Below are 16,137 nucleotides of genomic sequence, written 5' to 3'. Positions count from 1 at the left end.
GTGTTGGGAAAACATAGGAAAAAAAATGGTCAGGGCCCCTTGGATGTTTGGAGCATTCGAGGTGTGATTGCACATGTGCATCCGGGCGTTTTTCTTTCTTTTTTTTTAAAGGTGACCAGTAAGGGGATCTTAACCCTTGGCTTGGTGTTGTCAGCACCACCTCTCCCAAGGGTTCCATGGGCCAGCCCTCGGGTGTTTTTTTGAACTAACGGCGCAGATGTGTGAAGCTTCAAGAGGACGCTCTCGGGAAGCCGTCTTAGGTTGGCTGCTCCTAGCTCTGAGTAAAGCCTATTATCTCTTCACTAAGGGCTCCAAGGACCTTTTCCTATTACCGAGCTCGTAGACCTGCGTGTGAAGAGTTTGTGACCCAGTCTGGACAATGGGCTCGAGGGGTCTGTAAGCCCTGCCCCAGCAAGAAGGCTCTTGTTTTTTTTTTTACTTTTTATATTTTATTTATTGAAACATAATTGCTTTTACATATCTGTGGGGTACAGAGTTGAATTTCAATACCTGTGTGCAATATGTGATGCTCAAATCAGGAAAATTAGTATATTCAACATTACACAATGTAATCATTTTTCGTGGCCCTTTATCAATTTCTCATTACCCGCCCTCCCACCTCTGGTGGCCTCAGTTCTGTTCTCTCCTTTTGAAAGTTCAACGAATTATTGTGATTGTTGTGTCTTTCTTTCTTTTCTTATTTGCTTATTTTTTTTTAGCTCCCACTTATAAGTGAGGACACATGGTATTTCTCTTTCTGTGCCTGGCTTATTTCGCTTAACACAATTTTCTCTAAGTTCATCCATGTTGCTGTGAATAATACTGCTAAAAATTTTGAACCTGAATTTCATCAAGCTCCTAGATCTAAGCATCAATTTACATGAAAAAGAGGGAACAAAAAAACTTATTTAATGGCACCTTGGGGATGTGATCAGCAAAACTCCAACTGTGGGGAATTGTGATATAATCCCATTTGTTTATCCTTCCTTTGGTTGCCCGTGCTTTTGGGGTCGTATTCATGAAGTCTGTGTCCAGTCCTATTTCCTGAAGTGTTTCTCCCATGTTTTCTTTAAGAAGTTTTATTGTTTCAGTGTGTATATTTAAATCCTTAATCCATTTTGAGTTGATTTTAGTATACGGTGAGAGGTATGGATCTAGTTTCATTCTCCTGCATATGGATATCCAGTTATCCCAGCACCATTTGCTGAAGAGGCAGTCCCTTCCCCAGTGAATACGCTTGGTGCCTTTGTCAAAGATCAGATGGCAGTAAGTGTGTGGGTTGATTTCTGGATTCTCTATTCTATTCCATTGGTCAGTGTGTCTGTTTTTATGCCAGTACCATACTGTTTTGGTTATTATAGCTTTGTAGTATAGCTTAAAGTCAGGTAGTGTTATGCCTCCAGCTTTATTTTTTTTGCTCAGCATTGCTTTGGCTATGCGTGGTCTTTTATTGTTCCATATAAATGTCTGGATAGTTTTTTCCATTTCTGAGAAAAATGTCTTTGGAATTTTGATGGGGATTGCACTGAATTTGTAGATCACTTTGGGTAGTATGGACATTTTCACTATGTTGATTCTTCCAATCCAAGAGCATGGGATATCTTTCCATCTTCTCGTATCCTCTCTAATTTCTCTCAGCAGTGGTTTGTAGTTCTCATTATAGAGATTTTTCACCTCCTTGGTTAACTCAATTCCTAAGTATTTTATTTTTTTGGTGGCTATTGTAAATGGGCAGGCTTTCTTGATTTCTTGTTCTGCATGTTCACTATTGGAGAATAGAAATGCTACTGATTTTTGTGTGTTGATTTTGTATCCTGCTACTGTGCTGAAATCATTTATCAATTCCAAGAGTTTTTTTGTAGAGGTTTTAGGCTGTTCGATATATAGGATCATGTCATCTGCAAACAGGGACAGTTTGACTTAATCTTTTCCGATCTGGATGCCCTTTATTTCCTTCTCTTCTCTGATTGCTCTGGCTAGTACTTCCAACACTATGTTGAATAGGAGTGGTGAGAGTGGGCATCCTTGTCTAGTTCCTGTTCTTAAAGGGAAAGCTTTCAGGATGATATTGGCAGTGGGTTTGGCATATATGGCTTTAATTATGTTGAGATACTTTCCCTCTATACCTAACTTATAGAGGGTCTTTGTCATGAATGAGTGCTGTACTTTATCAAATGCTTTTTCAGCATCTATAGAGATGATCATATGGTCCTTGTGTTTGAGTTTATTAATATGGTGTATCACATTTTTTGCTTTGCGTATGTTGAACCAACCTTGCATCCCTGGGATGAATCCCACTTGATCGTGATGAATAATTTTACGTATGTGTTGCTGTATTCTGTTTGCTAGTATTTTGTTGAGGATTTTTGCATCTATATTCTTCAAGACTATCGGCCTGTAGTTTTCTTTTTTGGTTATATCTTTTCCTGGTTTTGGTATCAGGATGATGTTTGCTTTATAGAATGAGTTTGGGAGATTTGCGTCTGTTTCAATCTTTTGGAATAGTTTGTAAAGAATCGGTGTCAATTCCTCTTTGAATGTTTGGTAAAATTCTGCTATGAATCCATCTGGTCCTGGGCTTTTCTTTGTTGGGAGCTTTCTGATAACAGCTTCAATCTCCTTTATTGTTATTGGTCTGTTCCGATTTTCTACATCTTCATGGTTCAGTTTTGGGAGCTTGTGTGTGTCCAGAGATTTATCCATTTCCTCTAGATTTTCAAATTTGTTGGCATAGAGTTGTTTATAGTAGTCTCGAATGATTCCTTGTATTTCAGATGAATCAGTTGTAATATCGCCTTTTTCATTTCTAATTTTTGTTATTTGAATCTTCTCTCTTCTTTTTTTTTGTTAGCCATGCTAATGGTTTGTCAATTTTATTTATCTTTTCAAAAAACCAACTTTTTGATTCATTGATCTATTGTATTGTTTTTTGGGTTTCAATTTCATTAAGTTCTGCTCTGATCTTAATGATTTCTTTCCATCTGCTAACTTTAGGTTTGGATTGTTCCTGTTTTTCTAGTTCTTTAAGGTGAAGTGTTAGGTTGTTCACTTGCCATCTTTCCATTCTTCTGAGGTGAGCATTTAATGCAATAAATTTCCCCCTTAATACTGCTTTTGCAGTATCCCACAGGTTTTGGTATGATGTATTATTATTTTCATTAGTTTCAATACATTTTTTGATTTCCTGCTTGATTTCTTCTTGGACCCATATGTCATTAAGTAGAATGCTGTTTAATTTCCATGCGTTTGTATAGTTTCCAGAATTTTGTTTGTTATTGATTTCTAGTTTTAATCCATTATGGTCTGAGAAAATACATGGGATAATTCCCATTTTTTTGAATTTGTTGAGACTTGATTTGTGACCAAATATGTGATCTATCCTGGAGAATGATACATGTGCTGATGAGAAGAATGAATATTCTGAGGTTGTTGGATGGAATGTTCTGTAGATATCTGCCAAGTCCAATTGGTCTAGAGTATTGTTTAGATCTTGTGTTTCTATGCTGATTCTTTGCCTAGATGATCTTTGCAATATTGACAGTGGGGTGTTCAGGTCTCCTGCTATTATGGTATTAGTGTCTATTTCCTTCTTTAGGTCTAACAGAGTTTGTTTTATAAATCTGGCTGCTCCAACATTGGGTGCGTATATATTTATGATTGTTATGTCTTCTTGATGGATCAGTCCTTTTATCATTATGTAGTGTCCCTCATTGTCTCTTTTTATGGTTTTTAGTTCAAAGTCTACTTTGTCAGATATAAGAATAGCTACTCCAGCTCATTTTTCTTTTCTATTTGCATGGTAAATCTTTTTCCATCCTTTCACTCTTAGTCTGTGTGAGTCTTTATGGGTGAGGTGGGTCTCTTGTAGGCAGCATATAGTTGGGTCCTCCTTTTTAATCCAGTCAGCCAGTCTGTGTCTTTTGATTGGGGAATTTAAGCCTTTTACATTAAGAGTTGTTATTGAAAGGTGTTGATTTATTCCTAGCATTTTATTGATTGTTGTTTGGTTGTCTTAGGTGTCTTTTGTTCCTTGCTTTCTGATTTACTGTTTGGTTTCTGTGTTTGTTGGTTCCTTAGGTTGTAGATAGCCTTTTTGTTTGTTTGTTTTCTCTTCACGAATGCCATTTTTATTATTCTAGTGGGTTTAGATTTTTCTTGGGTTTTTATGGTAGTGGTAGTTATTTTTCAGGAACCAAACCCAGTACTCCCTTGAGAATTTCTTGTAAGGGTGGTCGTGTGGTAGTGAACTCCCACAGTTTTCGTTTGTCTGAGAAATATACTATTTGCCCTTCATTTCAGAAGGATAGCCTTGCAGGGTAGAGTATTCTTGGCTGACAATCTGTCTTTTAGTATTTTGAATATATCATCCCATTCTTTTCTAGCTTTTAGGGTTTGTGATGAAAAGTCTGATGTTAGCCTGATTGGGGCTCCATTATAGGTGATTTGACGCTTCTCTCTTGCAGCTTTTAAGATTCTATCTTTGTCTCTGAGTTTTGCCAATTTGACTATAACATGTCTTGGAGAAGGCCTTTTTGGGTTGAATACGTTTGGAGATCATTGAGCTTCCTGGATCTGAAGATCTGTGATTTTTCCTATACCTGGGAAGTTTTCTGCCACTATTTTGTTGAATATGTTTTCAATGCAATCTCCATTTTCCATCCTATGGAAAGGGCTATGTCTTTCATACATATCTATGCTTTATAATAAATATTTTTCTTATCCCCTGCAAGAACCAATTTTTACCTCATCATGGTATTACCCCTTCAAGAATGCATGGTATAAAATATTCCATACCTTAATTATTTCTTGTGTACTACTTTTGATATTCCAATGCTATATTATCCATGTTTATCTTATATATTTTGTTTCTAAAAGATACATTTTAAGAATTGAAAAGCTATGTTAAAAGATGTTGATGTTCGGCTGGCCAATGGCTCACTTGGGAGAGTGTGGTGCTGATAACACCAAGTCAAAGGTTAAGATCCCCTTACCAGTCATCTTTAAAAAAAGTTGTTGATATTTAAGAATTGGTTGTTAAAGACTGTATCAGTTATATGCCAACCAATATATACTGAGAATCTGGCTTCAATTTTTACATTTAAGTCATAAGTACATTTGGAATTTATTTTGGGATGATAAGGTAAAGATCTAATTATTGTTCTCCCCTAAATATAGCTCATTGTCCTTACATACTTTATTGAATTCATCCTTTCTTGACGCATCATATATCAAATATGGTAAAGATAAATAAATAAATAAATATATATATATATTCAGGCTTTGAATTCTTTTCCATGAGTACTCCGTTACCACTCTGTGTTTATTATTCTTGCTTTACGTGTTAATATCTGATAATACAGTTCCCTTTCGGGATTCTCTTTCTATTTTCTTGGTATTTTCATGTTTTTTCTCTCTGTGAATTCTGGAATAATTTTGTTTAGTTACAAAACAAGCAAACAAACAACAAAAAGAAGCTCTTAAAATATTATTAGGATTAAAATTGGAATTTTACGAAGTTCATGGATTGAGAATTGTAGAATACTTTATAGAATAACACACCTAAAATAAGACAGAGAAGAAAAAGAAATAATGTTGATTTAATAATGTATACCTCTGTATTAGGATATTTTGAGTAGTACATGACAAAAATCCAGGTAAAACCTGAATCTAGGTATAAAAGAGAATTTATTGGCTCCTTTAATTGAGAAGTACAAGTGGTAAAGGAAGTTTTTTGGCATGTCTGGATCCCTGGGCTCCAACAATGTCATCAGGACTTGGTCTTTGTCTTCCAGGTTGGCTTCTTTAGCTTCAATTTTAGACAAGTCACCATGTGGTTGGTTGCAAAGGTGGCCTGTCTGCTCCATGCTTATATGGTCTTTAGCATCTCCAACATCAGAGGAAGAGAGTCATTTTCCTTATAGTGCCAGCAAGAGTACCAATGAGGGTTTACATTGGCCATGTCTGGATCAAGTGTTGGAGTGAGGGCAGGGTGGGGAGCTGAGAATCAGTCTGCTGTAGATTGCAATCTCTGGCCTATATGATCACACAATATTTGTACTGAAAGAGATACTAAGAAATCACCTACCAATCTCCTCCCTCTTCCTCTCTCCACCCTTTAAGGGATAGAGAAACTGAGATCCAAAGGACTTACATTACTCCATCAATTTCATACAGCTAACATGTAACATGATTCTATTATATGCCATTAGACCCCTCCCTCACTTTAGTGGATTAAGTCCCTAATCTAGTCCCAGTGTCATATCCCCTACACAGGACTCTCACATTAAATTTTCAGATTCAAGGTCTCTGTGCTTAAAACATAGCTTTATCACTGTGCCCTGAAGCCTGAGACCAGGTGTGGAGCTCTGGCTAATGTCAGAATCCTGTTGACAGCACCAATTGTAGAGCTCTTAATCCTGTTCGTGACTCCAATTGTAAAGCTAGGTGACCACACCAGTTGATGGGCTCTTTTACCTGCCGGTAATCCTGTACCGACTGGGCTGATGGTTGAGCTAGGGCTGGGTCTGGAGCTCGCAGACCCCTCAAGCCCATTCACAGACTGGGTCACAAACCCTTTACATGCCAGGCTGGGTCCCCAGACCCCTCACACACCAAGCTGGGACACCAGACCTCTTATACACAGGTCTGTGAGCTAGGTAACTGGACAAAATGTCCTTGGAGCCATAGGTTGGAAAGCATGGCTGTGCCAGGTGGACGCCCGAGGCAGATGCCTGCCCACCTGCTTCACTAAAACTCTCTCTCTCTAGAACACAAGAATAGCAACAAAACTAAAAAGATACGTTGGCATGCATGCGCACTAACCACACACACACACACACACACACACACACGCACACACACACACACACACAACTTGCTTACAAAGGATGTGCTAAAACCACACCCAGGGTTGGCCCCGTGGCTCACTCAGGAGAGTGCGGCGCTGGGAGTGACGAGGCGGCGGGTTTGGATCCTATATAGGGATGGCCGGTGCGCTCACTGGCTGAGCGTGGTGCAGATCACACCATGCCGAGGGTTGCGATCCCCTTACTGGTCAGAAAAACAAACAAACAAACAAACAAAAACAAACCAAAAAACCCCACACCCAACTGGATCCAAGGCGAGGGCCCTGACCAAACTATTCTATTTTCCCAACAATTCACCCCTTCAGGGTCCTCACTGTACAATCTATGCATTCAGAATCTTCTGTGATGTTCCCTTAGCGAGGATAAATTACCCTTACATTTATGCATACACATTCCATCCCAGTCCCAAAAGTTTTAGCTTGTTGTAGCACCAACTGAAAAGTCCAAAGTCCAAAGTCTCCTTTGAGACCAAAAAAAGAAGTCCTTCCAGCTGTGAACCTGGATCCCCAAAGCACTGGGCAACCTCACTCCTACAGCTCCACCAAGTGCAGCCCATTGAGCTGCCCTGGTGCCTGCAGCCTTTCCAGAGTGGCGCTGCACACTGCCAGCAGCCCCACGGTTCTGGGCTCCGGTCGCAGTCCCGCCATCCTAGCTCCACTAGACATTTCCTCAGTGGGGGTTCTCTGTGGGGGCTCTGACCCCACTTTTCTGCTCCACATTGCTCCATAGATAACTTCCACAGCAGCTCCACGCCTGCAGCAGGTCTCTGCCTGAGTCCCCCGGCTTATTCATACATCTTCTGAAATCTAGGTGGAGGCTGCCATGCCTCCACTGCTTTCACATACTGCTGGCCTGCAAACTTAACACAACATGAATGCCACCAAGGTTTTTGGCTTTTTTTCTTTGGAGGTGCTGAGGCGGGATTGGTCCAGCCAGAGCGGCTGGGATGCAGGGAGCAGTTTGCTGAGGGCAATGACACCTCAGATCTGCCCTCCAGGACAAGTCAGTTTTCCTAGGATGGGAGGGGTGCTCTCCCAAACTTCTCAAATGCCCTCAGGGCCTGTGATGGGTGAGGCACCCATCCAGACTTTTCAAATGTGTTTAGGGCATTTTTTTCCCCATCGTCTTGGCTCTTAGCATCTGGCTGCCTCACCTCCAAGATAATGTCTTTAGCAAAGAGTTTATCTGCTTCACCCTTTCATTTTTCTCCTGCTCTCCACTTTTTTACTGCATGGCCAGGCTGCAAAGTTTCCAAATCTTTATGCTCTGCTTCCCTTTTATATTCTGGGTTTTGAATTGCTTCAATTAGCTCAGCTTATACTGGCTATTCACTCAGTCTCAGGCAGTTCAGCAGCATTAGCCCACACAGTTCAAACAGCTGCATTTTCCCAGTCCATCAAGGTGTGGCTGCCTTGCCCTTGTGCATATCTGCAGCTCTTTTGTAACCGCTGCCACCGAGACAGGCACATAGTAATGAAGACTAACTTTTCCAGCTTTTCACCAGGTGAAAACATACTTGAAATTCTGCAGGGGCACCCATCCTTGGGCCATCTGCCCATCTGCATGTGGCACTCTTTTCTTGGGTTTTACAGCACCCAGGTGGCCATCAGGTTTAAGTGGCACCCTCTGAGCCTTTTGCCTTCAGACAAACGCAACATGGCAACATGCGTTTACTTCAGAGTCTCTAGAGCACGTTACACCATCCACCCCTAGGTCTCATAGACTGCAGCCACCAGGGGCTTTCCCTGTTTCTGCTGCTTTACTGTCTCAATTTCTCATGCACAACAGGTTGTGCCTGGAGATGCACAGTTTCCCCAACTCACCACCAAGTTGGTCATCTTCCCTGGTGTGAGAGGCAGGAGTGGCCAGTAGCTGCATGTCGTCCTCCAGGACATTCATCCATGCTTCCAACAACTCTGCTTTCTGCTGCAAATCTCGATCAGTTTGCAGCATAGTGAGCAATAGCCATGCTCTGGCTAGCAGAAAAGTGGCCACCAGGCACCGCATGTTCAAGGACAGCCACATTTCCTCCCCCTCCCAAGGGGTTTTCTGCTATAGTGCCTGGGTTGCTGTATGCTGTGCAGCAACCAGATCCCAGTCAACAGGAAGGTGGCCATAGGGCAGAGCATATTCACAAGTAGCCACATTTCCTCCTTTTTCCAAGGACTTTTGGCTCCTGTACCTGCTCAGACTCCTGCTGCAGAGTATGCCAATGTGGAGCCATGGCTAATGTCTACAGAACCCTGCCGACAGCACCAATTGTAGAGCTCTTAATCCTGTTTGTGACACTAATTGTAAAGCTAGGCGACCACACCAGTTGTTGGGCTCTTTTACCTGCTGGTAATCCTGCACCAACTGGGCCAATTGTTGAGCTAGGGCTGGGTATGGAGCTCCTAGACCCCTCAAGCCCATTCACAGACTGGGTCACAAACCCTTTACATGCCAGGCTGGGTCCCCAGACCCCTCACATGCTAGGCTGGGTCACCAGACTCTTTACATGCAGGTCTATGAGCTAGGTAACTGGACAAAATGTCCTTGGAGTCATAGGTTGGAAAGCATGGCTGTGCCAGGCAGATGCCCGAGGCAGACACCCACCAGCCTGCTTCACTAAAACTCTCTCTCTCCCTCTTTCTCTCTCTCTCAAGAACACAAGAATAGTAACAAAACTAAAAAGATACATTGGCGTGCATGTGCACTAACTCCACACACACACACACACACACACACACAATTTGCTTACAAAGGATGTTCTAAAACCACACCCAACTGGATCCGAGGCGAGGGCCCTGACCAAACTATTCTATTTTCCCAACACCAAGTAAGCTAAAACCTAAGTGAAGCTACTTTCCTGTGAGGTTCTAGAAAATTATGATTCTTAAAGAACGGCTTAAACCAATGACTCCTGTGTAAAGAAGATAAAATGTATTAGCCTGGCATTGTTATAATGTCCTTGAAAATCTGTCCCCAATCTTTCTAGCCTTATTCTCCAGTCTCATATTCCTGGGATTTTTGTGAGTGTGTGTGTGTTGTATCCCCAACATACCCAATGCTTTTGCAACGTTTTTGATTCCGTTTAGTGCTGTTCTTTCCACCTAGATTGTCTTTCCCAAATCTCTGCCTGACAAAACTTTTTTCACCCTTCGAAGTCTATTTGAATGCTCTCTCTTCCATAAAGTACAGTAGTTAAGAAGGTGGTTTGCCTGGAATGGACTTGGTTTATCCTTTACCAGCCATATGATGTTGGGCAATTTATCTAATCTCTGTAAGTCTCAGTTTCTTCATATGAGAAAGGGGAGTAGTATCCCCTTGTTTTAAGAATTAAAATGATCTAGTGAATCAAAGAGTTTAGCATAGTGCCGGCATATTATATGCAAAAAATGGTAGCCATAATTATTACCTCTAGTTGAAAGCATTTCTGTGTTCTGTGAAATCCCATCTCACTTTCTTGTCTACTATACAATTTTGATTTATAGTTATTCATATTAGTTATTCCAATATTCATTGTACTAATTATGCATCTTATTATGCATCATATATTATAAATATGCTATTGTATATTGTAGTTATTCTTACATAATAGATGAGGGCAGGGACTTGTCTTACATGTGTTTATATTTCTTGCAGTACTTAATAAGAGCTTGCAATGACTGAGTTAATGAATATGAGAGTATATCCTTTCTGAGATGTTCCTAAATTCTATAAAAATAGAATAATCACGATAATAACAGCTGAGTCTCATATTACTCCCTGATGAGGACTTTGGGAGAAATTTTTTGCAGGCTTTTATACCAAAACTGTGCTTCTCTTAAACAACTTAAAAAAATCTTATGAACCATGTGAAACTTACAACTGTATTTTCCCTCTACTTTAGTTGCTGGGAACCTCAGAGCCCAATTCGTGGCACCCCTCTAGCAATTACACAGGACTTTTTGGCATGAATTTTTTTGGGGGTATTAACATACCCATGGATTTATTTTGTTTTCCAATTACCTTTGCCTTGGGTTTCTCTTCAGCTCATTTTCTCCTATTAGTGTACACCTTTTTCTAAGCGTACTCAATCTTAGAGGTGCGACATCAATAAATAATACAAATTTATGAAGCACATTTAAAAAAATTGTTCTTAGAGCTTGTTAAATCTTACTTTCTTTGATCTCCTACTTCACAGAGAGCCCATCATCCATTTCAAGGTCATCAGAGTGCACTTCTCAAACTCCCTACCCCACTTATAAGCTTATCTCTGTCTTTAAAAGAACATTTCATTTGTCCTCACAAAATATATTTACCATGTAGAATACAGATATGCAAAAAGCAGAATAACTAAAAAGAAAAACCCGAAAAACATCATGTGGTAAGAACTACTCTACACACTGTTTTCATAATCTACTTTTCTCTCTTAACAACGTATTTTACAAATCTTTCCTTATTAAGTCTTCGACATCATCATTTTTAATGGTTCAAAGCATACCTGGTACACTGATTGTGTACCAGGATAGTCAATGAGACTGTACCTCCATATTCCCTTCCTAGAAAACTTGAGGATGCTGTTATGCAAATTAATGTGAGTTAACTTCTCTTATCTGAAACAATGTTATCTAAGAAGTATTCGTGTTAACATATTTAACTTATCTTTTCTGGTGGATAATGCTGCAATTAACTCCACCCAGCTCAATATATATGTTTAGTTTCGATTATTTCCTTTTGATAACTTCCTAGAAGTATGCTTGCTTGGTCAAAGTACGTATGCATTCTAAGGATTTTGATACAGAGTTCTAAAATGCCTGGGGGTGGGGTGTGTGTGTGTGGTGTGGCAGGTAATGTACCAATTTCTAGTCCCAACTGCAATGCCTGTTCCAGTGAATCCTTGCCCAACACATATTATTTTCTTTTTAACCTTTGCCAATTTAACAGGCATTTAATATGCCATTTATACAAGGATACTTTAAAAAGTTCATGGAAAGATTCATATCATCTTTCAATTCTATTTTTCCACGAACTTTTTTTTTTTTTTTTTTTTTTGTGTGTGACCGGTAAGGGGATCGTAACCTTTGGCTTGGTGTTGCCCGCACCGCGCTCAGCCAGTGAGCGCACCGGCCATCCCTACATAGGATCTGAACCCGCCGCGGGAGCGCCACTACGCTCCCAGCGCCCACTCTCCCGAGTGAGCCACGGGGTCGGCCCTCCACGAACTTTTTGAAGTACCCACGTATTCACTACTAATATGGCTGAACATACCTGATTGGCCATTTGTGTAAATAACTTTTGACATATTTTTGTTACTCTTTTGTAATAGTTCTTTAATTATTAACATCCATATCCACTTTGGCATCCTCCTTGCCAGTTCCACCTCCAATCTAAGCTAACTTATGTACTTGATCTATGCATCCCATTTCCTCCTATTTCTTTAGGGAGTTAGTCAGTTATCTTCTATTTTGGCAGTGTCTTTAGCCTCTTCCTATTGGTTTCTTTTTCTTGTACTGTAGAGCTGGGGCTCTTGTCGAAATCCTGCTGACGTTGCCAATTTGTCTGGCTATGACAAAGGCTACTGTGAGGCTAATGTCGTGAATACTGCTTACAGTGCCAATTGTCTAACTCTTAATCCTGTTCATGATGCCAGTTGTAAAGCTAGGCGACCATGCTAGTTGTCATGGCTCTTTTACGTGCTGGTAATCCTGCACCGACTGGGCCGATGGTTGAGCTAGGGCTGGGTCTGGAGCTCCCAGACCCCTCAAGCCCATTCACAGACTGGGTCACAAACCCCTCACATGCCAGGCTGGGTCACCAGATCCCTCCACACCAGGCTGGGTCACCAGACCCCTTCACGCAGGTCTATAAGGCAGGCAACCAGCCACGGTCCTTGGAAGCTGCAGGTCTGGAAAAACATGGCCATGCAGGGCAGGCACCCAAGGCAGTAAAACACCAGCCAAAGCAGCACTGCCTCGCAGGTGCACCAAGGTGTGGAGAGCCTGCCCAAATTGTTCCATTTTCCCAACATGTATTAATAAATATCATTAAGTATCTCTTCCTTAAAGAAAAATCTCAATTTCTTTCTTTCACTTGCCATTCTCCTCTGACTACTGACTTTCTCTTTTCTTTTACAGCCAAACTTCTTGAAAGAATTGTCTTCACATACTGTATCCACTTCATCTCTGTCGTTTTAACTCACTGCAAGCAGATTTACATTGAGATCTTCAATGCCTTCTTTGTTGCTAAGATTTTAATGTCAGAATCATATCATTAAAAAAACAGGATACACAATGGTTTCCCTCAAAGCAACTTAACTATGTAAAAATATTTATGCAGAGAAAAAAATGGACAATTAATACATGAAAAATTTAGGGCCGGCCCATGGCTCACCCGGGAGAGTATGGTGCTGATAACACCAAGGCCACAGGTTCGGATCCTATATAGAGATGGCTGGTTAGCTCACTGGCTGAGCGTGGTGCTGACACCACCAACTCAAGGGTTAAGATCCCCTTACCGGTCATCCTAAAACAAACAAACAAACAAACAAAACATGAAAAATTTAAGTTACTTCTGGGTAGCCTCTGGATGACTGGTAAGTTTTTTCCTCTTTTTAAAAATTTTCCACAATTTTAAAAACAAGAATAAATTACTTTCACATTAGAACACATTACTATGTAAATCAGAAATTCTCTAATTACGTTTTCTAAAAGTGGGCAGAAAACTAGAGAAGAGACAGTGAGGAGGCACTAGGCCACATTTCATTTCGCCTGAAGACTCAAACAAGAGGGCGCGATCCAGATTCCCAGGTCCAGCGCTGCCGCCGCGCGGCACGACTCAGTAACTTCCCGATAGGACAGTCTTCTCTTAAGAGGACTTTCACGACCTTTTCGCTCATCCCGAAAGATCTCGGAACATCTCAACCTCTCCCGGTAACGGTTTCAAACCGCAGGTAACTGTCAACCGCCTCCGGTTGCCCTAGTAACAGCCAGCAACATCAATGCTGCGTCCGTAACTCATCCCAGGATGCCGCGCGCCTTCTCTCGTTCACTTCCGGGTTCGGAGGGCCGGCTGCTTCCGGTAGTACGTACCTGTCGGTCACGATGGAGTTGTGAGGCCCAGTGTGGCATATTCTTGCGGAGGGCGGTGCGAACTGTTTTCTTCTTTCCCAACATTCAAAATGACTGGAAAGCTAAGAAGAGATTGTCACGGAGTTTTTGTTGGCCCACGGTAAATGGATTCGACATTAGTTGTTAAGCCGAAAGATGCATGTATTAGCTTGATTTAGCTATTCCACAATGTATACATATTTCAGAGCATCCTGTACACCATAAATACATATAATTTTTATCAGTTAAAAATAAAACAACATTAAATGTTAAGGTGAAAAATGGTAAACACTTTAAAATTATATGTAACTCCATTTGTTACTGTGATAGATTTAAATAACTTTAACTTATTTCCTGCAAAAAAGCAATTGTTTTTGCTTTAGAAAATGAAGGCAAACAAAAAAAAAAACCACACAAAATCTCCAAATCCCATTCACCCAGAGTCAACCACTGTGAACACTTTGGAACAGTCTTCCAGACCCTTTCTAAATGTGAATAGTAAATTAAATTTCAAAACAGAATCATACTGTATGTGCTGTTGTGTAACTTAACAAACTTTCAATGAAAACTTTTCATTAAAAACACATAACATGGTTGCATATGTAATATTATACGTCTTGGACATTTAAACAGTTTCTGTCCTCTTTGCTCTTAATTAGTGCTGCAATGTAGAAATGAAAATCTTTTTTTTTTTTTTTTTTCCGTGAACGGCGCTCAGCCAGGGAGTGCACCAGTCATTCTTATATAGGATCCGAACCCGCGGCGGAGCGTCGCCACGCTGCTAGCGCAGCACGCTACCGAGTGCGCCACGGGCTCAGCCCTAGAAATGAAAATCTTTATAGCAAATCTTTACCCATGCTCTCATTACTTTGTAATAATTTTTTTCCTTTTAAACTCATTTGAATTTGCGGTTTCTTATCTCTTTCCTAATGCCTTCTCATTCCACCCCTGTCTTTATACCGTGTATGGATGACATATAGTCATATGGCATCCAAAACCTAGCTTTTTAAAGTTTATTTTTCTGATTATAAAGGTAATATGTAATGTAGAGCATTAGGAAAATTTAGGAGAATATAATAAAAATATTCCAATACCTAGACAACCACTGATATTTTGGTATAATTTTTTTTGTTTTTCTCTCTTTGTTTCTTCAGCAGCGAGTATTGAAAACGTGTTGGCTAATTTGGTAGGAAAATAGTGCAGCTTTGAATTTGTACTTTTTTGTTTATTCATGTATCCGATATATTTCAAATAGTATTTTATTTATTTATTTATTTATTTTTTGTGACCGGCCGCACCACGCTCAGCCAGTGAGCGCACCGGCCATCCCTATATAGGATCCGAACCCGCGGCGGGAGTGCTCTTGCGCTCCCAGCGCCGCACTCTCCCGAGTGCGCCACGGGTCGGCCCTCAAATAGTATTTTAAACGTTTACAGGCTATGGTCCATTTCAGGCCCCACCTTCTCTATCTAGCTTTCCTTCAGTGTTTCTGATTAATCACACTAAATTATAATGGTTTAGTTTTCCATATGGTACATTTTAGGTCTCTAACTGGATGGAAAGCTGGTTATGTGGCCCTGGTTAAACTTTATTTTCGCTGAGCCCTCTTTTATCTGCAAATTATGGATAATAATACTTATTTTGTAAGGCTGTAGTGAGGATTAGAAATAATGTATCCAAGCTGAGCTCAATGAAAAGTAGCTTTTTTTGCCCTGATTTGTAGCTTTAGCAGTCTCTATACATATGAGGTGTTCATATTTTTATAGTATTTCAAATGAACAAATAATCTTGGAATCCCGCCCAATTTGGATATCAAGCACCTATGACACATAAGGCACTGTTCATATCAAGGCCTTGTGAGCCTGTATTATTTACATATGTTTCCTACTTGAACCACATGCTGCTCTTCAACTTCAGCAGTTCTCTTACATTACACATCTGTTTCCTCAGTCTCTACCACCCTGGCAGAAGGTGCTGAATAAATGTGTGAGCTGAACTGAATAATTTAGTGGGAAAAGAGAAACACAAATTAAATAAAAACTGGCACGCTGTGATGAAAGTGATAACAGGTACAAAGTTCTTTGTACATTGGAGGGTCAGGAGACAATTTTGATTAAGGTATTTGGGAATGCCTTGTGGAGGAGGTAGATTTGACCTGCTCCCCCATAATAGGGACTAAGGGAAAGGGTCTTAAAGATGAA

Source organism: Cynocephalus volans, chromosome 12 (assembly GCF_027409185.1).
Source record: "Cynocephalus volans isolate mCynVol1 chromosome 12, mCynVol1.pri, whole genome shotgun sequence".
Lineage (NCBI taxonomy): Eukaryota > Metazoa > Chordata > Mammalia > Dermoptera > Cynocephalidae > Cynocephalus > Cynocephalus volans.
The sequence above is the reverse complement of the archived record's forward strand: the minus strand, read 5'-3'. Positions refer to the sequence as shown.